The 27,333-nt window shown below is 44.0% G+C and overlaps 1 protein-coding gene across 3 annotated transcripts in view; it reads right to left on the reverse strand.

Moving 5' to 3' along the window:
- SHMT1 (serine hydroxymethyltransferase 1) overlaps nt 1-26,358 on the reverse strand; it is a 60,326-nt gene extending 33,968 nt beyond the window's left edge. The window contains exons 1-2 of one of the 3 annotated variants that reach the window (XM_073636388.1): nt 26,076-26,358; nt 5,212-5,252 (exon numbers count right to left, since the gene is read on the reverse strand). The gene's annotated coding sequence lies outside the window, so the exon portion shown is untranslated. Of the gene's footprint in view, nt 1-5,211; nt 5,465-7,779; nt 7,887-26,075 lie in introns of those variants that run through there. The other 2 variants (XM_073636386.1, XM_073636387.1) reach the window with 2 other exon arrangements.
- Between the last annotated feature and the right edge of the window lie 975 nt (nt 26,359-27,333).

Below are 27,333 nucleotides of genomic sequence, written 5' to 3' on the forward strand. Positions count from 1 at the left end.
TCTTATTGCAGGTAAAAAAAAAATTTTTTTAAAAAGTGCATTTCTTATTTCTTATATATATATATATATATATATATATATATATATATATATATATATATATATATATATATATATATATATATATATATATATATATATATATATATTAGGGCAGGGAAAAAATCGATTTAAATCTTGAATCGAGTTGAGAGGTCAAATCGATTCAAAATTTAAGCAAATCGATTTTTTTAGATTTTTTTTTTTTCACCGCGCCGGTCCCGAGGCGCTGCGGGCATGAGTTTTTAGGCGAGGCCGCAGCTTCGGCCTAGTCCGCGGCTACGGCCGGACGCCGCGGACTCGCCTAAAAACTCATGCCCGCAGCGCCTCCAGACCGGCGCGGACACCGCGCCGGGCCTGAAGAGCTGCGGGCAAGGAGTTTTTAGGTGAGGTCGTGGCTTCGGCCTAGTCCGCTAGGCCGGACGCCGCGGACTAGGCCGAAGCCGCGGCCTCGCCTAAAAGCTCATGCCCGCAGCGCCTCGGGACCGGCGCGGTTTCCAAAAAAAAAAAAAAAAACGATTTGAATCGTGAATCGAGTTTTTTTTAAGAGAATCGAAGATTTTTTTTTTTAAGAAAATCTCCCAGCCCTAATATATATATATATATATATATATATATATATATATATATATATATATATATATATATATATATACACACATATACTGTATTTATTGGCGTATAACACTCACTTTTTCACCATGAAAATCGGGTGCAAATAGCGTGTGTGTGTTATATGCCGATACGTCAATTTTAGCTGCCTCGGAGGGGACAGGGAGGAGGGCAGGACGAGCGCCGTCAGATTACATACAGTGAGAATTACTTGGCGTCCTCTGTAATAGGATGTCCCATCTCCTGGGCCACCATTGGACCACTGTTCTGTCTATCATAGGAGATCCTCACTGTATGTAATCTGTTGGCCCTCGTCCCGCCCCCCCTCCCCGTCCCCTCTAGGCTGCAGATGGGCATCGATTAGACTGCACTGATGGCAATGGTGTGGCTGCTGCATTGATGGCAATGGTGAGGCTGCAGATGGGCACTGACCCTTATTTTGCTTCAAAGTTCCTTATTTAAAATTTAAGTTTTTTTCCTGAAACTTCCCTCTTAAAATGAATGTGTGTGTTATACGCCAATAAATACGGTATATAATTTTTTTTTATTAAACACTTCGCAAACGCGGCTTGTAAAGGCAGCAAAACGGACGGTTTAAACCTGGGTTACTATCTGTCAAGTTAAATCGGTCAGGAGAGGCTGTAAAAATGTCCTGTGTACATGAAGCCTTGAAATCTCATGCAATGCTTCTACAGATCTGCTGACTGCATGTCTCTCCAAGCCAAACGTAACACAATTATCTCTGCGAGATCATGCAAGTCACAAGTTCTGCCTTGTTATTCACATCTTAATTTACTGCAACTTTCTGGGGCGTGGATTTCCTTTTGGCAGGAAAAGACAAAAAAATCGTTCAGCTTTCTTTAGGATGATGAAAGAACAAACAACTGGAGGCCAAAGATGACATACGCAGGTGTTGAGGCACAGTTGCTGGTGATACTCAGGACAACATAAGGGAAAGTTCACATTTGTGTGATAAAGAAATACACGTAAAATCCGCAAGCTCATTTGACGCTCAAAAAAAAAAAAAAAAAGTTGCATCTCTTTTCCAGGCATGCGGCAGTGAACTAATTCTTACCCATTTTATGTGTCTGAAATTGCATAGGTAACAAAATATTGTGCATTTTGGTGCATCGCGATTTAAAAAGAAAAGGGTCAAGCAACTTCTTTTGTGAGATTTTCGCACATGGGGCAGACTACTGAAATGAATGGGCTGTCCTCAATATGAAGCACAAAAACAAGTGCGCACTGTCTGCATAGGTGTTAACGGGTTAACAGAAGAAAAGTACTGTAAGTATCTCTGGGTAAGTCTCACACTAACCTGCTAGATTGCGACAGCTCCTATTTAATTTTGGTCATACACGTAATGTGCTGATTGAAGAATTCTTCACACAATCAGACAATATGATCGAATCTATGAATTAGCAAAAAAGACCCAAACTGATTTCTTTGAAATTATTCTGATTGGCCTGGAAGGAAAATCCAAATGTAGTAAAGTAGCTAGATTGATAGGCTCACGAATGGCGCATCATTTCAATTTACCAATCAAACTGTTCTCTTGAAACAGTAAATCGATCGACAATCCAATCATGTATAAAACTGTTCTATGTATGGCCACCATAATAGCACTGCTTAATTACAGACCAGCAACACACACAATCATTGACATCTATATACAAATACACTATATTGCCAAAAGTATTGGGACGCCTGCCTTTACACACACATGAACTTTAATGACATCCCAGTCTTATGCCCCGTACACACGGTCGGATTATCCGATGGAAAATGTGTGATAGGACCTTGTTGTCGGAAATTCCGACCGTGTGTAGGCTCCATCACACAATTTCCATCAGATTTTCCGACACACAAAGTTTGAGAGCAGGCTATAAAATTTTCCGACAACGAATTTCCGATCGTGTGTACACAAATCTGACGCACAAAGTGCCACGCATGCTCAGAATAAATAAAGAGATGAAAGCTATTGGCTACTGCCCCGTTTATAGTCCCGACGTACGTGTTTTACGTCACCGCGTTCAGAACGATCGGATTTTCCGACAACTTTGTGTGACCGTGTGTATGCAAGACAAGTTTGAGCCAACATCCGTCAGAGAAAATCCTAGGATTTTGTTGTCGGAATGTCCGATCAATGTCCGACCGTGTGTACGGGGCATTAGTCCGTAGGGTTCAATATTGAGTTGGCCCACCCTTTGCAGCTATAACAGCTTCAACTCTTCTGGGAAGGCTGTCCACAAGGTTTAGACCCTTTTCACACCCACAAGTTAGCGCTAAAGCGCTGCTCATTTTAGCGGTGCTTTAGAGCTGTTTAAGTGGCGCTTTTCGGCCACTAGCGGAGAGTTTTTAACCCCCACTAGCGGGCAGAGATTGGTTAAAAACACCCATGTTGCAGCTCCTCCGAAGCACTTTTTAGGCACTTCGGAAGTGCTGCTTATTCATTTCAATGGGCAGGGGCGTTTTGGGAGGGCTGTACCCAAACCACCCCAAAGATGCTGCTTGCAGGACTTTTTCCTAAGCACTTGGGCTTTCACATTCGGGTGGCATGGGAGGCAGTTTTCAGGCGCTTTACAGGCACTATTTCTAGCGCTAAAATGCCTGAAAACTGCCTCAGTGTGACAAGGATCTTAGAAGTGTGTCTATGGGAATGTTTGATCATTCTTCCAGAAGCGCATTTGTGATGTTGGATGAGAAGGCCTAGCTCGCAGTCTGCGCTCTAATTTATCCCAAAGGTATTCTATTGGGTTGAAGTCAGGACTCTGTGCAGGCCAGTCAAGTTCCTCCACCCCAAACTCACTCATCCATGTCTTTATGGACCTTGCTTCCATCGCGCCAGGTCAGTCCACCAGCTATCTGTCCCCCACCCCCCCAAATCCATACAGAAAATGTGCCGGCCCAGCTCACCCTCATGGAAAAATTAGATGTCCACACACTGAAAGGAAACTTTAAAAAGCAAGTTAAAACCTCACAGCAGCTAACCTCTGAGAGATTGACGCGTTTCACGCTAGGGAGTGCATTCATTAGCGTGAAATGCGTCAACAATCTCCCGGAGGTTAGCTGTTGCATTGTTTTAACTTGTGGATTACTTTACAATAAAGCTGTTTGGAGTTTCCTTACATCAGTGTGCGGACATCTAGTTTATGCATGAAGGACTGTGGTAGCAAGACAGGGGACATCACTACATAACCCACACACAGCGCGCGCCATCTAACCAGCCAATTCTACGCAGACTGCGTTCAGATTTACTCAGCAGAGACTGTATTTCCTCATAGCTACCAATTATATTCAGGCTTGAGCTGTAACGATTGCCTAAAACTGATTGGTGGCTGTGTGCAACACAGACTGTTCTTATTACTACCACCCACCACTACACTGGCCACTATGCTGAATCCAGGTCTAATAAAAGCCATCCTTCCCTACTGCAGTACAGATTGGGCTTGCGGCTATGAGTATTTTCCTGCTGCAGACACTTAACCGCTTGCCGACCAGCTGCCGTCATTATACTGCGGCAGGTCGGCACAATCCCGCAAGCCGTCGTAGCTATGCATCGGCTCGCAGGATCAGGATAGCAGGCGCACCGGCGTGCACGCGCCCGCTGCACTGCGGGGGTGCCGATGCTCATCGCCGACGGTAACAATGACCGCCGACCACGAGCGATTACGGTCACGAGAGGCAGAACAGAACGGGTGTGTGTAAACACACAAATCCCTGTTCTGTGAGGAGAGACAGATCGTGAGTTCCTAATAGCTAGGAACCACGATCTGTCATTTCCTCTAGCTCAGTCTCCTCCCCCTACAGTTAGAAACACACAAAGGGAACACAGTTAACCCCTTGATCGCCCCCCTAGTGTTAACCCCTTCTCTGCCAGTGACATTTTTACAGTAATCCGTGCTTTTTTATAGCACTGATCGCTGTATAAATGCCAATGGTCCCAAAAATGTGTCAAATATGTCCGATGTGTCTGCCATAATGTAGCAGTCCAGATAAAAATCGCAGATCGCCGCCATTACTAGTAAAAAAATAAATAAATAAAAAAAATGCTATAAATCTATCCCCTATTTTGTAGACGCTATAACTTTTGCGCAAACCAATCAATATACGCTTATTGCGATTTTTTTTTACCAAAAATATGTAGAAGAATTGTATTGCCCTATAATAAGAAAAAAATGCTTTAAAAAAAAAAAAAGGGGATATTTATTATTATTATTATTTATTATTAGCAAAAACTACAAAATATTGTGTTTTTTTCAAAATTGTCGCTCTTTTTTGTTTATAGTGCAAAAAATAAAAACCGCAGAGGTGATCAAATTCCACCAAAAGAAAGCTCCATTTGTGGGAAAAAAGGACATCAATTTTGTTTGGGTACAACGTCGCACGACCGCGCAATTGTCAGTTAAAGCGACGCAGTGCCGCATCGCAAAAAATGGCCTGGTCATTCAGCAGCCAAATCTTCCGGGGCTGAAGTTCACACCCCCAAAGAATCTTACAATATAGAGACAAAACAACCATACAGAAACAGTAAAGACAATCTTGTATTTTGGAACTTACTTGAACCTATATACGAAGACGTCCAGCCCGGAGACAATGACCTGAAAAAAAAAAAATAATAATATGTCTGCTGTCAGCTGGTAGAGGTTTTCCAGTGCTGAATTTTGTGAAACACCCAAATCACGAGAGAAGAAACACTCTGCAAGCCAACTCAGGTCAGGCGCGGCGTACTCTCCATCCTGTCCTGAAGGGGTTAATCTGAGCTAAAAACAAGTTTTACATATTAACTTTTCAAGGGCGACATAAAACGTGTTGGGCCAGGAAGCAAAGGTCGGCGTTTTGCAGCAGCTATTGGCACATAAACAGGCAGATCTGTCCCACTGACAGCAACGAGACGTCTGTTGAACCCACAAGTCATATGATGGAAATCTGCAGCACTTCTTCTAACACCGCCGCACGGCCCAACAGCAGCATGGGACGCTTCAACCCCTCCCATCACCCAATTTTCTAAGGTCGTCCGTGGCTCGGACTTCTATACAAAAACAGACAATATTCCCAGGGGGTGTGAGAAGTCATAGTCCAAGCATAGGAAGTCTTCTGAGACTGACAAGGAACTACAGATCCCAGCATGCTTCACCAATAAGGAACTTTAAGGCATAGTTCACCTTTACCAAAAACCTGCCCATGAAGAAGATAAGGGGAGTCTGTAGATTGAGGATCCATGTACACTGGCTTGAAAAAAAAAAAACTCCTAGAGGTTAGCGGTTTGTCTGTGGATGCAACTAATCTCATCCCATGTGTCCCTCCACATTAGGGAGTCTAGAGGCGGTTTTTTTCTGCTCAGTGTTTAGAGGCAAAAAAAAAAAAAAAAAAAAACACAAAACCCCTTCTGTTTTGAGAGAAACTCTTCTAAACTCTAGCACAAAAAACACTCGAAATTTGAATTTTTTTCTGCCAAGAGTACTGCGGCTTTTGTTTTTTTTAAGCTAGTGTGTATGGAGCCAAAAAACAAACTCTGCAGCCTTAACCAGACTTGGATAATGTCCTTGCTATATGTGCAAAGCATTTCCATACCCTCCTGAAGCCTGCCTAAAAAACTCCCAGAGATTGCGTCATCCCGACATGCCTTGTTGCTAAAACACTCCCAGCTGGTATTGTTCACTTCCGTTATCACATCCCCCTACCTGTATATAACATCACCAATAGAATACATCCGACCTTTATGTGGCATCGCCCCTCCATCTCACTTATATTTAAGATCACCCCACCTGTATATAATATCACCCCTCTAATACACCCTACCCTTATACATCACCCCACCTGTATATAATATCACCCCTCTAATACACCCTACCCTTATACATCACCCCACCTGTATATAATTTCACCCCTGCCTTATATCACCCCACCTGTATATATCACCCTTCTAATACACCATACCCTTATACATCACCCCACCTGTATATAATATCACCCCTGCCTTATATCACCCCACCTGTATATAATACTCTTATATATCACCCCACCTGTATATAATACTCTTATATATCACCCCACCTGTATATAATATCACCCCTCTGATACACCCCACCTGTATATAATATCACCCTGCCCCTAATACACCATATTGGCAAAAGTATTGGGACGCCTGCCTTTACACACACATGAACTTTAATGGCATCCCAGTCTTAGTCCGTAGGGTTCAATATTGAGTTGGCCCGCCCTTTGCAGCTATAACAGCTTCAACTCTTCTGGGAAGGCTGTCCACAAGGTTTAGGAGTGTGTCTATGGGAATGTTTGATCATTCTTCCAGAAGAGCATTTGTGAGGTCAGGCACTGATGTTGAATGATAAGGCCTGGCTCACAGTCTCCACTCTAATTCATTGCAATGGTGTCCTATCGGGTTGAGGTCAGGGCTCTGTGCAGGCCAGTCAAGTTCCTCCACCCCAGACTGTCCTGACCTCAACCCAATAGAACATCTTTGGGATGAATTAGAGTGGAGACTGTGAGCCAGGCCTTCCCATCCACATCAGCGCCTGACCTCACAAATGCACTTCTGGAAGAATGATCAAACATTCCCATAGATACACTCCTAAACCTTGTGGACAGCCTTCCCAGAAGAGTTGAAGCTGGTATAGCTGCAAAGGGTGGGCCAACTCAATATTGAACCCTACGGACTAAGACCGGGATGCCATTAAAGTTCATGTGAGTGTAAAGGCAGGTGTCCCAATACTTTTGGTAATATAGTGTAGATCACCAACCCCCCCCCCCCCCCCCCCAGATATATTATCACCATCTGTACTTTACAAAGATCTCCCCTCTCATGTATACTCTCTACATCACCTCCAGTGTACAGACACCCCCTCCCTGTATATAACAATAGAGGATCAATGTCTAAAGTCCCCCCCAAATAATAAAATAATTATGTCTCTTTACTCTAATACAAGTCCCCAAATAATTTCCCGCCACCCCCCTGTAGTCAGTCTCTTCCCCCCCATAAAAGTCAATACAAGTCCCCCTTTATTCTCCCCCCTGCACCTTCTCTAATATGCAGTAAGTGTCCCCCCCCACATATAAGTCCTCCTCAGTACAAGTCCCCGGTGCTCCCCCCATATCTCTCACACTCACTCTCTCCCCGCAGTAGCAGCAGCCGACACACTGAGCTCAGCACACCAGACACGCCGCGAACCCGGCATCCAGCCAGACCAATCACAGCACAGCGCTGCCCGGCCTGGCACCCAATCACCCAGAAGCATGCCTGGCAATCTGCCAATCAGGAACAGGAACCTTTCCGGGGAGCCAATGAGTGAAGGGCACCCTTCCCGCGGGAGGATACCAATGCTGCCAGTGTATGATGGCAGGATGGAGGAACAAGAAAGTCGGGCATGGAGGGGTCACCTGTGTACAGTAGGGAGGGGGGCATGGAGGGGTCACCTGTGTACAGTAGGGAGGGGGGCATGGAGGGGTCACCTGTGTACAGCAGGGAGGGGGGCATGGAGGGGTCACCTGTGTACAGCAGGGAGGGGGGCATGGAGGGGTCACCTGTGTACAGTAGGGAGGGGGGCATGGAGGGGTCACCTGTGTACAGCATGGAGGGGTCACCTGTGTACAGCGGGGAGGGGGGCATGGAGGGGTCACCTGTGTACAGCATGGAGGGGTCACCTGTGTACAGCAGGGAGGGGGGCATGGAGGGGTCACCTGTGTACAGCATGGAGGGGTCACCTGTGTACAGCGGGGAGGGGGGCATGGAGGGGTCACCTGTGTACAGCGGGGAGGAGGGCATGGAGGGGTCACCTGTATACAGCAGGGAGGGGGGCATGGAGGGGTCACCTGTGTACAGCATGGAGGGGTCACCTGTGTACAGTAGGGAGGGGGGCATGGAGGGGTCACCTGTGTACAGCATGGAGGGGTCACCTGTGTACAGCAGGGAGGGGGGCATGGAGGGGTCACCTGTGTACAGCAGGGAGGGGGGCATGGAGGGGTCACCTGTGTACAGTGGGGAGGGGGGGTCACCTGTGTACAGTAGGGAGGGGGGCATGGATGGGTCAATTGTGTACAGTAGAGGGGGGGTCACCTGTGTACAGTAGAGGAGGGGTCACCTGTGTACAGTAGAGGGGGGGTCACCTGTGTACAGTAGAGGGGGGGTCACCTGTGTACAGTAGAGGGGGGTCACCTGTGTACAGTAGAGGAGGGGTCACCTGTGTACAGTAGAGGGGGGTCACCTGTGTACAGTAGAGGAGGGGTCACCTGTGTACAGTAGAGGAGGGGTCACCTGTGTACAGTAGAGGGGGGGGTCACCTGTGTACAGTAGAGGGGGGGTCACCTGTGTACAGTAGAGGGGGGGTCACCTGTGTACAGTAGAGGGGTCACCTGTGTACAGTAGAGGAGGGGTCACCTGTGTACAGTATGGAGGGGTCACCTGTCTACAGCAGGGAGGGAGTGAGCATGGAGGGGTCACCTGTGTACAGGGGGGAGGGGTCACCTGTGTACAGGGGGGAGGGGGCACCTGTGTACAGGGGGGAGGGGGCACGGAGGGGTCACCTGTGTACAGGGGGAAGGGGGCACTGAGGAGTCACCTGTGTACAGGGGGGAGGGGGCATGGAGGGGTCACCTGTTTACAGGGGAGAGGGGTCACCTGGCTGTGCTCCACATACATAGGTGTGCGCAGCCTATTGCATTAGGGTGTGCACCCCAAATTATTTAAAACATGGACGGTGTTAGTAGAGCAGTGGATGGTGTCAGTAGAGCATTGGACTTGGTGTCAGTGTTTTTTTTTATTTTTATTTTACTTTTTAATTAATTTTTTTTTTTTTAAATTTGGAGCCCCGCTGGGGGGCTTTGGTGAAATATCAGCAGGGAGAATTTGTGCCACACAGGGTGATTAGGGTGTGCCCAGGCACACCCGGCACACCCCCTGCGCACGCCTATGTCCACATAGAACCCTGAAATCCCTCTTTTCCGCTCTTTTTCATCAACATTGTGGAGCAGAAAAGTGTAATATGATGATCCAAGTTCCCCGGCTGTCATACTGCTCCCGGGGGGTTCTTTGGGAGTTGCAGATCAGGAGTGTCCTGATTTTCCAATCACAATGGGAAGTAGAGTGAATTGAGGCTATTGTGGGCTTTCATGGTACCATGCAAAGACTTGAGATAATCAAGATAAGTGTAAAAATTTGATTTTATTCCCACAATATATTAAAACATATAAATTCTAAAAATAGATACGGTAACTGTGTCCTAGACATTCGGCTCTATAAAATCACAGATGGGATGACCTTTGGGAGATAACCATTGTCAACTTTAGCATATACCATCTGCGTGTTGGACGCTCAACATGTTTCGCAGGGAGACCACCGCTTCTTCAGGAGATTATTTTAATGGTATTATAGAGCAATCATCACATTTAATGCTATAAAGAAGAGGAAAATAATGAATTACACAATTCTTAAATGTTGTAAAATACAAATATAGTGAAATCCCATGCACGCTGTATTACCCAGGACGAGATCAAATGCATAGACCCAAGAGTCTGTGCGGGAAAATATGGGAGCCCCACACCAGGGGGTACATAGTCCTCCGTCTGACAAAAAAATGGTAAGGGTAGTATATTGAAATAGTGTAAAAACTTTGTAAAACACAAACGGTGTTTACATAGATGTATGTTATGACGCACTGTGACATCAAATGCAGAACATCTGAGTCAGGTCCTCTCAGGGTTGGAACTAAATCATGGCAGGGAATTTCTCTTACAGCAATAGTTATACACTGCAAGAACAAAGTGGAGAACATGCATAGATAAATGCTGTTTAATAACTATGGCCCCCAAGCTAAGATCCTAGATGAGGTGAGTATATCCAAACTTTACCTTGTAAAGTGGGTGTAGGAAGGACAAGGAGATAGATATATCTATGGCTTTGTAAGGTTCCTAAATCGTATTATATATCGCCAAATATACTTGGGGTGAGAAAACAAAGGGGATATGGGATTTTAGTGGACAGCACACATATAACAATCAATGTGCATATGGCATCATATCAACTAATCAATTATGAAAATAGTTGTCAACTATTTTCATAATCGATCAGCCAATTAGTTGGCATGCATACAGAATGCATTAGTTTACATATCAGGAAATACAGTGCAGCACACATACAGCTCGGTAAACCATCCATACATGTCAGTAAGTGCCTGAGAACTTGTGAATGTGTGAGGAGCAATGCCTCATGGGACATGTAGTCCTGGGCAGCAAGTGAATGGTTCTAAAGGCAGAAGTTTTTTTTACCTTGCTAGAGGGGCACTTTATACTATACTTTGCAGCTTGCTATTGGGGCACTCTAAAGGCAGGAGGAGCCAGAAACGTCGTTGGGGGACCCCAGAAAAGGAGAATCAGGGCTGCTCTGTGCATAACCATTACACAGAGCAGGTAAGTATATAACATGTTTGTTTATAAAAAAAATCACTTTAAAGCTTCCACCAAAAAAATTGAACTTATGCTTTAAGTGATGGTGACCCCCTGACATGCCACATTTGGCATGTCATTTTTTTGGGGGGTAAGTCAGATACCCTCTCCCAGCTCCCACTTCCTCCCCTGGCTCTGTGGCACCGGAAGGAAGTTCACCTCTCCCCTCCCTCCCTGCAATCTTCTGGGACACGTCACAGGTCCCAGAAGATTGTCCGGCTAATCGCAGCGCGGCTCGCGCATGCGCCCACAGTAATGATACCGGTGCCGCAGAGAGGAGGGGGAGAGGAGCGAGGCTTTGTTCGCCCACATTGCTGGACCATGGGACAGGTGAGTGTCCGATTATTAAGAGTCAGCAGCTACACTGTTTGTAGCTGCTGACTTTTAAATGGGTGGAACTCCGCTTTGAAGGCTCTGTGCAGGGAAGATCAGAATCTGAACCCAGAGAAGGTGGAGGCTGATGGACTGGAGGTAAGGCATTACAATTACTATTTAAATTATTATTATTATACAGGTTTTATATAGCGCCAACATTTTGCACAGCGCTTTACAACATGAGGGCAGACATTACAGTTATGGCCCGTACACATGGTCGGATTTTCCGATGGAAAATGTCTGATCGGAGCGTGTTTTCGGAAATTCCGACCGTGTGTGAGCTCCATCGGACATTTTCCATCGGATTTTCCGACACACAAAGTTGGAGAGCAGGAGATAAAATTTTCCGACAACAAAATCCGTTGTCGGAAATTCCGATCGTGTGTACACAAATCCGACGGACAAAGTGCCACGCATGCTCAGAATAAATAAAGAGATGAAAGCTATTGGCCACTGCCCCGTTTATAGTCCCGACGTACGTGTTTTACGTCACCGCGTTTAGAACGATCGGATTTTCCGACAACTTTGTGTGACCGTGTGTATGCAAGACTTGAGCCAACATCCGTCGGAAAAAATCCTAGGATTTTGTTGTCGGAATGTCCGAACAAAGTCCGACCGTGTGTACGCCCTATTACAATACAATTTGGTACAAGAGGAATCAGAGGGACCTGCTTTTTAGAGCTTACAATCTAAAAAGGAAGGGTCAATTGATACAAAATGTAATAGCTGTGGGGGAATGAGCTGATGGAGGAAGTAAAACAGTGTTAGTTAGAAGCAGGATAGGCTTCTTTGAAGAGAAGGGTTTCAGGGATCGCCTAAAGATGGATAGATTAGGGGACAGTCGGACAGATTGGGGTAGGGAGTTCCAAAGGATGGGAGAAGCTTTGGAGAAATCCTGGAGGTGAGCATGGGAGGAAGTGACAAGGGAGCTAGAGAGCAGGAGGTCTTGGGATGACCGAAGAAAGCGGCTTGGTTGGTATTTTGGGACTAGGTTAGTGATGTAGCTGGGGGCAGAGTTATGGATGGCTTTGTAAATTATTGTTAGTACTTTGAATTTTATTTGTTGGGTGAGTGGAAGCCAGTGGAGGGATTGGCAGAGAGGGGTGGAGGACACTGAATGGTTGGTAAGGTGGATAAGTCTTGCAGCGGCATTCATTATGGACTGAAGGGGGGATAGTCTATATATAGGTAATCCAATGAGAAGGGAGTTAAAGTAGTCGAGGCGAGAGATGACCAGGGAGTGAATTAGAAGCTTGGTGGTGTCCTTAGTTAAAAAGGGGCGTATTCTGGAAATGTTGCGGAGGCTATGGCGGCATGATTTGGACAGGGATTGTATGTGGGCCTGAAAGGACAGTTCAGAGTCTAAGGTTACCCTTAGCACCCTGGCATGTGGGGACGGACTGATATATGTGCCATTGATCTTGACAGAGAAGTCAGGGGAGCGGGCACGTGGGGGAGGAAATATTAAGAGCTCGGTTTTAGATAGATTAAGTTTGAGGAAGTGGTTTTACATCCAGGCTGATATGTCTGTTAGTAGATCAATGATGCGTGAGGAGATTGATGGGGTGAGCTGAGGGGCAGAGAGATAGATTTGGGTGTCATCAGCATATAAATGGTAGTGAAAGCCATGGGAGGCTATCAGCTGACCCAGGGAGGACGTGTAGATCGAGAATAGCAGAGGTCCAAGGACAGAACCTTGGGGGACCCCAACGGTAAGAGGAGTTGGAGAAGAGGAAGTGGAGTTGTAAGTGACACTGAAGGTGCAATGAGATGGGTAAGATTCAAACCAACGGAGAGTGCAGCCATGGAGACCAAGCAAATTGAGTTTTTTGAGGAGGAGGGGGTGGTCAACTGTATCAAAGGCAGCAGAAAGGTCCAAGAGTAAGAGTATGGAATAATGACCATTGGTTTTGGCTGTTAGTAAGTCATTTGTGAGTTTTAGGAGGGCAGTTTCTGTGGAGTGCTGTGGGCGAAATCCAGACTGAAGGTGATCAAGAAGGTTATTCTCAATGAGGTGGTCGCTCAGTCGGTTGTAGACTAAACGTTCAAGGAGTTTGGAGGCAAAAGGGAGTAAAGAGATGAGTCTTAGGTTGTTAAGATTGGTGGGGTCTGAGGCCTTTTTTGGTATGGGATTGACTAGCGCATGTTTTAGAGGGTTGGGGAAGATGCCAGTAGAGAGTGAGAGGTTGAAGATATGAGTTAAGGAGTGTAGGATTGAGTCAGATGGTTACGGTAGTATTTGAGAAGTAACGGTCCAGGGGGCAGGAGTTTAGGTGGGCATTAGAAAAAAGTTTAGTGACTTCCTCTATAGTAGCTGGGTTAAAAGAGGGAAGTATTGATTGTGCTGGTGGACAAGGAGTGTAAAGTTAGGGAGATGTTTGTATAGTGGAGATCTCGAAACGAATTGTCTCAGTCTTATTTTTGAAGTGATTAGCAATCTCCTGGGCAGTGGGTAAGTTAGTGGGTGGGGGTAATGGAGGACGAAGTAGAGTGGTAAAGGTAGAAAAGAGTTGACGGGGACTATGTGAGAGGGTGTTAATGAGAGTGATAAAGTAGGTCTGTTTGGCAGTGTGCAGGCAGGAATGGTATTTTTGGAAGGCAGATTTATATTGGCTGAAATCTTGCTGTGACTTAGTTTTACACCACAGACGCACAAGAGCACGGCTACATTTTTTGAGGCTTCTGGTATCGTCTGTCTGCCAGGATTGTAGCGGTCGGGGCCTAATTCTGTGGGTAGTGAGTGGGGCGAAGGTATCCAGGGTGGATGACAGTTAACTGTTGTAGACAGAAGTGGCCAAGTTGGGGCAGGACAAGGATGAGATTTTGTCGTAGAGACAATCTGTAGCAGAAAAAAGAAGAGAAGGGTTAAGATGGCAAAGGTTTCTACGGGTAATAGTTTGGTAGTTGGAAGGCAAGGAGGAGGCAGACAAGGAGAGAGTGAAACTAATACGGTGGTGATCAGAGAGAGGAAAAGGAATATTGGAGATGGTGTGTGAAGTTGTTGTGAATTCATGAAGAAATATATTTTATATTTACTGGCAGAAACATGAGAGATGCTTAGGCCTCACCAAGTAGATGAACTGTGATGTTAAATATTTGAACTGTTGCCCTCTTGGGGACTTTTAGGATAAAATGGACATTCTCATGTTTGACCAAGCTTTTCTCTACTTCTTTAAATATTGAAGACTTTTACAAGCATGTATTGTAAAGGAAGCTGTTGGAACAAAGACTGCTCTTGTCACAAAACAAGGAGATATTTACATGGTATTGTGAATAAACCAAAGCTGCCACAGGACACAAGGTGACATAGACTTTTCTAGCATAGAGATAGCCTAACTCATTGTGTTCGAGTGGAGAACTGTTTAAATAGCTAACACCTTGGCTAACAAAACTCATTGTATGAACTTTTAGGATGGTTTAAACAAACAAGTCATTTCTAGACACCCAGTGAGAATGTTCAAGGTCCCTCTCAATACATTAGAGAAAGTTGAATATTGTGCCAGTCAAAAATAATTTAAGGTATCAATAAGGTTATCATAAGTCATTTTAAACTATCTCTGACATTGTAGGTCACAGAGACATTATAATGTTGGCGTCTGCGGACCCAACAACTTTGCTATGAAGAAAATGTATATGAAAGTGTGATTTTATAAGTAGAAGTGTTTTAAGTAACAAATTAGTATTAGGAAAAACATGTAATCATGATTATAATCATATAAGATTGTAGCCTACACTTAAGATAAACAAATGTTCAGTGGAGATACCAGAAGTTATACAGGTATCCATATAGATAATCATTTTTATGTAGTATTGATGAAATATATAACAATGTGTGTATTTCCTAGATAGACCAGTTTTACAGATATACATTTATAGAGATACAGTTATATAACCAAGTTATGTAATGATGATTAATCAAACTTATACTGAGTGTATTTTACATTAGACCGAGTACCAGAATATTTAAAGGTATATACTTATCCTTACCATTATACACCTTATGAAAATAGAACGTATTAATTTAAAAGGATGGACTCAAAACACGTGTGAGACACCTGGTGGTTGAAGGTGGTATTATTTGAACTCACTAAATTTCCAGAGGAAGTTAATCATTACGTCTCCTAACCCAATGGGAAGTGAGCCACCTCCTTTTGGGCAGAGCCATTATAATTTTTATGGTCTTATTATCTGAAATGGTATTTAGAGGCAAGTAAGATGGCAGAAGAGAGGGAAGGAGGAGAGAGCTCAGGGGGAGAGCTCAGGGATCCACCCTGAGGGGGGGACACTGGGAGACACACACACTCCCAGACTGACACTCATGCACCATGCATGAATACATCTCTTTACATTCATGAAAATTCCTCAACACCTAATACTTAGAACTCGGAGGTCACAAGAAGTAAATCCTCTTTAGGAGTATCCATTTTGAAACTACGGCAGCCATCTTAACTCTGGTAACCAGCCAATAGGAACTGTAGCCATCCTGGAATGGGTAATTATGTCATGTTGATTTTATCTTGTATGTTCTCTCAAATATTGATATGTTCTCTCAAATATTGATGTATTGAATATTATTCAACTGATAATCATTCTCCCGAATCAATAACCGCCTGGTAGATTTTTCTCTAAAGATTCAAATTTTTCATTATATTTTTCTTTTTGCATAGTTGCCACATTTATTGACAAAACAAACGTCTAATTTATTTCACAATTTTAACCACTTACTTACCTGCAGTATAGTAACGGTTGTACGTGTGAAATACAGATGTTCTGTTTAAGTGTCAAGTTCACAAGGTTATTGATTCTACCGAGAAGTTATCATGGTAGTATTATGTCAAAGGGATGGTACGCCCATTTTTGCAAGTGTTTTTATTGATTTTCAAGACGTTCATGTAATGCAATCGGTATCTTAATTTCATGTGATTATTTGTGTTTGTTTACCAATAAAATTTCTATTTTGTGTGACCACACGTCTCCGTGAAAAAGTTTCACAAGCATAGACTGTGTCATATTGATTGATTTTGTATCTTAAAAATATCTTCGTTAAAAATTACTCAAGGATAATTATTGTGCGGGAAACCTGTCCTTAAAAAGGCACAACTTATTCTGACTGAATATTCACGACAAAGTGCATAGGTAGGAGAATATAAGGTCAAGGCAGTTGCCAAGAGTGAGTAGAAGCGCTTGTCCATTGTTTTAGGTCAAAAGAGGTTAGGCTCAGCAGCTTAGAAGTAGCGGGAGTGTTAAGATTAACAGGGATGTTGAAGTCACCAAGAATTGTTGGAATTTCAGAGGAGAGAAAGTAGGGTAGCCAGGCAGAAAAGTCGTCAAGGAAGTTTGATACCGGTCCAGGGGGCAGATAGATCACAGCAATTCTCAATGAAACTGGAGAAAATAGACAAATACAGTGAGCTTCAAATGAAGAGAGGGACAGAGAGGGGGGTGGATGAAGAACCTGCAAAAGTGCTTTGAGGGGATAGGATTCCAACACCACCTCCTTTCCATCCACTAGGCCTGGGAGAGTGAGTCCACAGGAGGCCACCATAGGAAAGAGAAGCAGGAGAAGGAAGGTCAGATTCTTGAATCCAGGTCACAGGCACAATTTTCATACTTTTGGCTCTGTACGCCACTAGAAAAAAATTAAAACAAAACAATCCAAATGAATTTGAATTGCAGACTTTCAGCTTTAATCCAAGAGGTTGAACATAAATATCAAGTAAAACATTTTAGGAACTGCAACCATATTTATACACAGACCCCCATTTTTAGGGGCTCAAATGTAATTGGACAAATGAATATAATTATAAATAAAATGGTAATTTGTAATATTTTGTTGAGAATCCTTTACTGGCAATGACTGCCTGAAGTCTGCAACTCATGGACATTACCAAAGACTGTATTTCCTCCTTTCTGATGATTTGCCAGGCTTTAACTGCACATGTCTTCAATTGTTCTTTGTTTTCTGCCTTAAGTTTTGCTTTCAGCAAGTGAAATGCATGCTCAATTGGGTTGAGACCAGGTGATTGAATCGGCCATTGCAGAATATTCCACTTCTTTTCCTTCAAAAGCTCCTGGGTTGCTTTTGCAATGTGTTTTGGATCATTGTCCATCTGTACTGTGAAACGCTGTCCAATCAACTTTGCTGCATTTGGCTGAATCTGGGCTGACAGTATATTATTATTATTATACTGGATTTATATAGTGCCAACAGTTTACGCAATGCTTTACAATATAAAAGGAGACAATACAGTTATAATACAATAAAATGTAATAAAAGTAAAAAGAGCAAGTAGTGGGACTTTATATAAGCACACGGGAGCAGTAATAAATAAAAATTAATTAATTTAATGAATTCAGATTATCATAAAGTTGTTATATTCAAATAATTCAATGCATTTTGCTATATATAACCATTTGTATAACTTTACAATTCATTGAAGCCACAAAAATATACATAAATACATATTCCAACAAGGAATCAATACATGATATGAAATATAGAAAACATTTAGAACATGGTTGCATGATTGGGTTGATAAAATATACAGATTAGGAGATCAAAAATAAAATTTATAAAAAAGGAAAAACAATTGTAATTGGAACGGCCAGAGTTGTGAATGTCATTGTATGTTGTGGTTAGTATTTTGAATTTAATTCGCTGGGTGATTGGAAGGCAGTGTAGGGATTGGAGGAGAGGGTTGGCAGACGCTGAGCGGTTGGTAAGGTGGATAAGTCTGCCAGCAGCATTCATGATAGACTGAAGAGGTTATAGCCTATGGAGAGGCAGGCCAATGAGAAGGGAGTTGCAATAGTCAAGGCAAGAGATAACAAGGGAGTGAATGAGGAGCTTGGTGGTTTCATTTGTTAAAAAGGGGCTTATTTTAGAGATGTTACGGAGGTGAATTCTACAAACTTTTGACAACTATTGGACTTGGGGCTGAAATGACAAGTCAGAGTCTAGGATTACACCTAGTACCCTGGCCTGAGGGGAGGGCCTGATGGTTGCATTGTTGATTTTGATGGAAAAGGCATGGAGGGGGGCACAGGCGGGAAGGGGGGAATATTAATAGCTCAGTTTTAGAGAGATTTAGTTTAAGGAAGTGGTGCGACATCCATGCTGATTAGTAAGTTAGTAATGCGAGAGGAGACTGAAGGAGTGAGGTGAGGAGTAGACAGGTTTGGGTATCATCGGCGTAAAAGTGGTATTGGAAGCCGTGGACGGTTATCGAGTGACCAAGGGAGGAGGTGTAGATAGAGAAGAGAAGGGGTCCAAGAACAGAGCCTTGGGGGACCCCCACAGAAAGGGGCAATGGAGAGGAGGAGACAGAGTTATAGGTGACACTGAAGGAGCGCTGTGATAGATGGGCAGAGAACCAAGATAGAGCATGTCACGGAACGTCCCACACTCCGCTTGAGTGCTTCCATCAGTATACCGCTTCCTAAGTTCTGGAACACGAGTCCATTGGATCTGGCTATAGGAACCCCCAAGAACTAGACAACACCAGTCTTGGAGTACATCAGGACTAACTCTTTATTTGAGATCTCACACACATTTATACAGCAGGCTGACTCAAAGCTAACCTAATTAACATGAGCTGATTTACTAAAAAATTTACCCAGACCAGATGACAGACTTGTGGGCACCGAGCTTCACACAGTAGTATAAACACAATAGCTGGAGCTAATTACAATTAACAATACAAACAACAATCTCCCCCTTCCTCAGCCTAGACTGTTCGTCTCCTAGCCAGTGCTGGTGGCTAATGTGATCAGCTCATTCAATTAACACACATTACCATAAACATTAACACAGGGTTAATTAGAACAAACAACAATGAGTTGAATACCCTTAGAACCTAGACTAAACTTATTTACATTAAACACATTATAGCTGACATCAGACAGGTGAGTGGAGTTGATGACATTCGCATCTTCTCACAGTATGAGCCCCAACAATATGGCTCAGTCACTATTGCTACTATAGCAAATACAGGGTCCCCAGAGTCTGTGTGTTTTGGGGGGACATGGAGCTGAATCCAAAGTAACACCAACCCCAGGGTCCCCAGGCATACAGCTCACAGAGAGCACCATTTCCCCAAATGCCAGGGCCCATAATCTGTTGGCAAGAGGCTAGCGTTCAGTCCCCTCCAATAGCCTCTGTCTCGGGTGAGTCTGTCACAGAGCAGAATCTCAGAGGCCAAGGGAAATGTAGTTTATTGAGAAGGAGCGGGTGGTCAACAGTATCAAAGGCCGCAGAGAGGTCAAATAGTAGGAGTATGGAGTATTGGATGTTGGTTTTAGCAGTTAGTAAATCGTTAGTGAGTTTTATTAAGGCAGTTTCGGTGGAGTGCTGCGAGCAAAAGCCAGACTGTAATGGGTCAAAAAGGTTATTTTCACTGAGGTAGGAGCTAAGACGGTTGTAGACTAAGCGTTCTAGAAGTTTAGAGGTGCATGGGAGCAATGAGATGGGCCTTAAGTGGTTTCGATTGGTGGGGTCTAGTGAGGGCTTTTTAAGTATGGGAGTGATCTGCGCATGTTTTAGAGGGGAGGGGAAGGTGCCACTAGAAAGGGAGAGATTGAAGATGTGAGTGAGGGAGCATAGGATAGAATAAGAGGGTGACTTTAGTAGTTGTGAGGGAACAGGATCCAAGGGACAATTGGTTAGGTGGGCACCTGAGAGAAGTTTTGTAACCTCTTCAGTAGTAGCTAATTCAAAAGAGAAGAGTGTTGAATGTGCTGTTAGGCAAGGTATGTTGGGTGGGAAAAATGTACGCACAGTGGAGGTGTCCTCGCGAATTGCATCAATCTTGTCTTTGAAGTGATTGGCAATCTCTTGGGCAGTGAGTGAGTTAGTGGGTAGAGGGGGTGGGGGACGAAGCAGAGAGTTAAAGGTTGAGAAGAGCCGACGGGGACTGGATGACAAAGTATTAATAAGAGAAGCAGAGTAGGCTTGTTTGGCAGCATGGAGGCAGGAATTGTATTTTAGAAGGGCAGATTTATATAGGATGAAGTCTTGCAGGCATTTGGTTTTACACCACAGTCGTTCAAGAGCGCGACAATGTCTCTTGAAATCTCTAGAGTTGTCAGTTTGCCAGGGTTGTAACGGTCGGGGCCTGACTCTGCATGTGGTTAGAGGAGCAAGTGCATCAAGTGATGATGAGAGCGAGCTGTTGTAGACAGAGGTGGCCAGGTCAGGACAGGACAGGGGAGAGATTATGTCATATAGGTGGTCAGTAGCGGAATAGAGAAGAGAAGGGTTAAGGTGGCAAAGGTTCCTACAAGTAATTGCTGCTTGGAGGGATGGGTGGTTGGAGGCAAGGATACAGTGAAACTAATGAGGTTGTGATCAGAGAGAGGAAAGGGGGTGTTTGTGAGGTTGCCAGGGTTGCAGAGATGGGAGAATACAAGGTCAAGGGTATTACCGTTGGAGTGAGTGGAAGTATGTGTCCATTGGGTTAGATCAAAAGATGAGGTTAAGTTGAGAAGTTTAGCTGTAGTTGGGCTGTTAACATTGACAGGAATGTTGAAGTCACCAAGAATGATCGTGGGTATTTCAGAGGAGAGAAAGTAGGGTAGCCAGGCAGCAAAGTCATCAAGAAAGCTCAACACCGGTCCAGGAGGCTGATAAATTGCTGCAATCCTCAGAGAAATAGGAGAAAACAGAAAAAATATTCTGCAATCTCTAAACATTGCAGAATTCATCCAGCTGCTTCTGTCTTCTGTCACATCATCAATAAACACACATGACCCAGTGCCACTGGAAGCCAAGTATGCCCATGCCATCATACTGCCTCCACCATGTTTTACAGATGACGTGTGCTTTGGATCATGAGCTGCTCCAAGCCTTCTCCAAACTTTTTTCTTCCCGTCATTCTGGTACAGATTAATCTTAATTTCAGCCATCCAAAGAATGCTTTTCCAGAACTGGTCTGGCTTTTTTAGATGTTTTTTGGCAAAGTATTTTCCAGCGTTTCTATTCTAGAGGCTTATGAAGGGTTTGCACCTTGTGGTGAACCCTCTGTATTTGCTCCCGTGAAGTCTTATCTTGATTGTAGACTTTGACAATGATACACCCACCTCCTGGAGGGTGTCCTTCACTTGGATGTTGTGAATGGGTTTTTCTTTACCAGAGAGAGGATCCTGCGATCATCCACCACTGTTGTCTTCCGTGGACGTCCAGGCCTTTTTATGTTGCTGAGCTCACCAGTGCGTTCTTCTTTCCTTAAAATGTATTACACTGTTGATTTGGCCACTCATAATGTTACTGCTACCTCTCTAATGGATTTGTTTAGTTTTTGAAGCCTTACAATGGCCTGTTTCACTTGAATGGACAGCTCCTTTGAACGCATTATGTAGGTTCACGGCAACAGATTCCAAATGCAAATACCACACTTAGAATCAACTCCAGACCTTTTACCTGCTTAATTGATGAAGAAATAACAAAGGAGCAGCCCACACTTGGCCATGAAACAGCTTTTGATTCGATTGTCCAATTACTTTTGGTCTCTTGAAAAAAAGGAGGGGGGAGCTATTCTTAAAGAGGAGGTCCAGCCCCCCACGAAAAAATTAAGTCAACAGCTACAAATGCAGCTGTTGACTTTTAATATTAGGACACTTACCTGTCTGGGGAGCCCATGATGTCAGCACCACAGATCTTTGGATTGGCTGTTGGGTGCAGCCGCCTCCATTCCTGGTAAGGGAACCCGGCAATGAAGCCTTTCGGCTTCACAGCTGGGTCCCTACTGCGCATGCGCGAAGCGTGCTGCACTTTCTTATTGGGGAGGATGAGGGGGGTGAACTTCCGAGAAACCGGGCCGCGGCCCTGTCTCCCGGAAGTGGGGTACGGTATCTGTCAAAAACAGGTACCTGTTCCCCCCCTCCCCCCTGAAAGGTGCCAAATGTGGCATCGGAGGGGGGGGGGGACAGATAAGCGAAAGTTGTGCACTTTCAGCCCATATCCATTATATAACAATAGCTTGAATATGTTGTGTTAAATACCTGAAAAAACTAAAATTATGCCTGTGTCCAAATATATATATATATATATATATATATATATATATATATATATATATATATATATATATATATGGACCTAACTGTATATCAACACTTATGCGTGGGGCTACATTTCCATAACAGCTAACTGGCTCAGGTCATAGCTCACAAGGCAACTGCCAGATTTACAGTATTATACTGTGTGTGTATGTATGTATGTGTGTGTGTCATATATATATATATTATATATTAGACACACACAGGCATTGTTATGCAGCTCGGGATTTGTTTCTCCTAATAATGAAGAATTTGATGTAGATCAGGGCTCAAAATTTCATGTCCTGAGCTACTAGCCAGGCCTCAAGGGTTACTCGCCACCAGTTGCCCCACCCAACCCTCACCCTGCCCCGCCCCTAAACCCACCCTCATAAATTATCTAATGAAATGACACTTAAATGTTTTATGCAGAATTAAGTTATAAAAATATTAACAACTTTATCCATGCCCACCAGTGCAGCCTGTGCCCGCCAATGCAGCCTGTATCCATCGATGTAGCCTATGCCCATCAATGCAACCTGTGCCCAGCATGCAGCCTGTGCCTACCATGAAGCCTGTGCCCACCATGCAGCAGAGGGGAGCCACTGGCCGGATAATCAGAGCAGGGAACATAACGGCTTTCATTTCAATAGCTGTGTGTGCCCCCGCCATGCACCGTCACATAAGCCCCTGCCTTTGTCCGGGGAACTTTGATGCACATCACCCGTCTTAGGATTGGATGGGTGATCTGTCTATCAAAGTCCCGGAAAAAGAGGAGGGGCTGTATGTGATGGCGTGTGGCTTGAAATGAAAGCTGTTATGTTCCCCCGCGCTCTGATCATCCAGCCGGCGGCTCTCTTCTCTTCCCCTCTGTGATCGGCGGTGCCCCCCCCCGCTCCCAGGCAGCCCTTCTCGCCAGCCGTCAAAATCCACTTGCAAGTTGCAAGCGGACAAGTGGGATTTTTGAGGGCTGATGTATTTATATAGATATATATCTATATATATATATCAGGGGTGCACAACCCACTGTTTGCGATCTACCTGTCGATCGTGGGCAGGTGACGGGTACATCGCAAACTTTCCTTGCTGAGGGCGGCATTCACTGGAACCCAACCACTGTACTTTCCTCCTATAGAAGCTGAAAGTTGGCTTCTCCTGATGGCATTCAGCTGCTGCAGGAGGAAAAAGAAAGGGGATCAGTTCCAGTAAATGCCACCCTCACCGCCCCTCCTGTCCAGGTTCCCCTTCCTTCTGCAGCCTAGCCTCCCTTGGATGCTCCCCTGGTCCCTCCCACATCTTAGCAGTGCTGCTGGGTTCCCCTCCTTTCCCTCCTTCCGGCTGCTGTGAGGGATCCTTTCAGGCTGGACAGCAGGGGAAGGGGCTGTTAAGTGTCATTTTCCAGCCCATTATTTTTCTGAATGAACACCACGAGTGATTTGTACCGATCGTGCACTGTGTTCATTCATAACTGAAGCCTAGTAAACTGTGGGTGAAAAAGAAAGCCGACCCCCAGTGATATTTGATTTCTATCATGCTCAGGTAGATCTCCACTTCTCAAAGGTTGCCTACCCCTGTTCTAATAAGAAAAGAAATGCAATCGCTCCCAACGCTCTGAGGTCATACACAGAGAGATGGCTATACAGGAGACACGTCACATAAATGGGTAATCCAATGTGAAACTACAAAAACAACAAAGGGAAAGGAGTTCCTGGTGCATTACCAGAGAAAAAAAGGAATGGGGTGCACCCCTGAAATGCGTCGGCTTGCTAGTACACGGGAGGTTGTTGGAGCATGTGTACCTTGCACCATATGGCATCTTCCAACTCACATGTTGGTTTACACTGCACTTTTGTGAATATGCATTTTTTTTGGTTCCATTGCCTTTGAATAAAAAAATAATAATTCTCGGTTAATGCACCAGGTGTTTGCGCCTTCCCCTTTGTTGTTTTCGTAGCTTCACATTGGACCCCTGTTCTAAGGCATGACTTAGGACAGTGGTCAGCTTTTCCATAGCAACCAATGACAATTTCTAGCTCTGTTATTATAGGGTGTCAGTATTTGGTTGCCAAGGCCATAACCATACCTGGGAAGTATATAGAATCAGTATTCCTGAGAATAGGAGTGGGGGAATTGGCGGGGCTAACTGCAGTGCCCTTATTGTGCCATGCTGAATGGTGGGTTTGGACAAATTGTGCTTTAAAAGTAAGAGGGTCTTAACCACTTGAACCCAAGGCCAAGTCTGACATTTCTCTCATACATGTAAAAATCTGCTAGAAAATTACTTAGAACTCCCAAACATCAGTGTCGGCCCAAGACACTGTGCTGCCTGGTACTAAGAATGAAATGCTGCCCCCCCCCCAAAAAAAAAGAAAATATCACGCCCACCAATATTATGATAACTAAAGTGGACCTGTCATGGCTCTATACATGTATACAGGAGTATAAAGAGGACCTGTTATGACACTCTACGTGTATATATAAGTATAAAGAGGACCTGTCATGGCTCTATACATTATATAGGAGTATAAAGAGGACCTGTCATGGTTGTATGGTTGTTTACATGTATAGCAGTATAAAGAGGACCTGTCATTGCTCTATACATGTATCATGTATGCAGGAGTATAAAGAGGACTTATCATGGCTCTATACATGTGTATAGGAATATAAAGAGGACCTCTCATGGCTCTATAAAAAGGACCTGTTATGGCTCTATTCATGTATAGGAGTATAAACAGGACCGGTCATGGCATTATACGTGTATATAGAAGTATAAGGAGGACCTGTCATGGCTCTATACATGTATATAGGAGTATAAAGAGGACCTGTCATGGCTCTATACATGTATATAGAAGTATAAAGAGGATCTGTCATGGCTCTATACATGTATGTAGGAGTATAAAGAGGACCTGTTATGGCTCTATACATGTATATAGAAGTATAAAGAGGATCTGTCATGGCTCTATACATGTATGTAGGAGTATAAAGAGGACCTGTCATGGCTCTATACATGTATATAGAAGTATAAAGAGGACCTGTCATGGCTCTATACATGTATATAGGGGTAGAAAGAGAACCTGTCTAGGCTCTATACATGCATAGGAGTATAAAGAGGACCTGTCGTGGCTCTATGCATTATATATGGTGGAATATCCGCGAAACCCTCTAACATATGTGCATATACTTATATTTAAAAATATATGTGTTGGTAAAATGCAGTGAAACAAAATTAAGTATATTTGTTGATAAAAAACATTAACAAGGAAGAAAGTGGTGCTGCAACTAGAAAACCTGAATATTCAGCTAATAGATATGTGTAACAAATTTAGATGCACAACCAAAATAATATAAATAAATGTATAAAAACCACATAAGTGTAGGAATGAAAAAAACACAAATAGTGCCACAATATAGTTAATAGTCCATAACAGATATCAATCCGTGTAAACCTGTTGAAATTGGACTCTTCAGAAGGTGTAACGATTGCTCTATTCACCCCGCAAAAAGGGCAGCCAGACAACAGCCAAAAAAGTGATTTTAAAGACCAAAGGGCCGCTTACCAGATCTGTTGGATCTCAGGTTATAGAGATCATATAGGCATACACAGGAGGGATCAATCAGCCAGGGACAGTGTGTTCACACGTTCATCCGATATCTGAATCCTCTCCTCCAAAGCCAACTGCTGCAGTATGCTTCGTGGGACCCTTGTCAGGGTAAGATCGCTTGTGGAGTGTATTATGAAAGGTAGAAAGAAGACTTCATGGTGCGGTACTAAAATCAAGGTTTCTTTATTCCAATATGATGATAAGCAACTGACATCCAAAAAAATGGTGTATTCGATAAGAACTCACAGCCGCGTCTCAAGCCAGCCAGCTGGTGCGTGGTGGAGCTGCAGGACCTGACGTCACTTCGCACCAGCTGGCTGGTGCGCGACATACCAAACGTATGTAGAAGAATACATATTGGCCTAAACTGATGAAGACATTTTTATTTTTTTTTGGATGTTTATTATAGCAAAAAGTTAAAAAAAAAAAAAGATTTTTTTTTTCAAAATTGTTGCTATTTTTGTTTATAACACAAAAAATAAAAACCGCAGAGGTGATCAAATACCACCAAAATAAAGCTCTATTTGTGGGAAAAAAGGATGTAAATTTTGTTTGGGTGCAACGTCACACGACCGCGCAATTGTCAGTTAAATCGACGCAGTGCCGTATCGCAAAAAAAATGATTGAAGTGCAATATTCCTATTATTACATTGTCATAGAAAATAAAATAGTTCAACTCACCATAATGCAGAATCAGTGGAAGCCCTGAGCGTGTCACTTGCCAACGTCACCTGCCTTCAGATGCGGCTTGTCACTTGCCACATGTTGCGGATTGTCACTTGCCACGACGTCACCTGCCGCACATTGCAGATTGTCAATTGCCACAATGTCACACATTGCGGATTGTCACTTGCCACAATGCCACCTGCCACACATTGCGGATTGTCACTTGCCGCAACGCCACCTGTCACACATTGCAGATTGTCACTTGCCACGACGTCACCAGCCACACATTGCGGATTGTCACTTGCCACAATGTCACGGGTTGTGAATTGTCACTTGCCACGACGCCACCTGCCACACATTGCGGGTTGCCATGATGCCACCTGTCACAAGTTGTGGATTGTCACTTGCCACAATGCCACCTGCCACATGTTGCAGATTGTCACTTGCCACGAAGTCACCTGCCACAGGTAGCGGATTGTCACCTGCCACACATTGCTGATTGTCACTTGCCACGACGTCACCTGCCACACGTTGCAGATTGTCACTT

This window comes from Aquarana catesbeiana, linkage group LG06, assembly GCF_042186555.1.
Source record: "Aquarana catesbeiana isolate 2022-GZ linkage group LG06, ASM4218655v1, whole genome shotgun sequence".
NCBI lineage: Eukaryota > Metazoa > Chordata > Amphibia > Anura > Ranidae > Aquarana > Aquarana catesbeiana.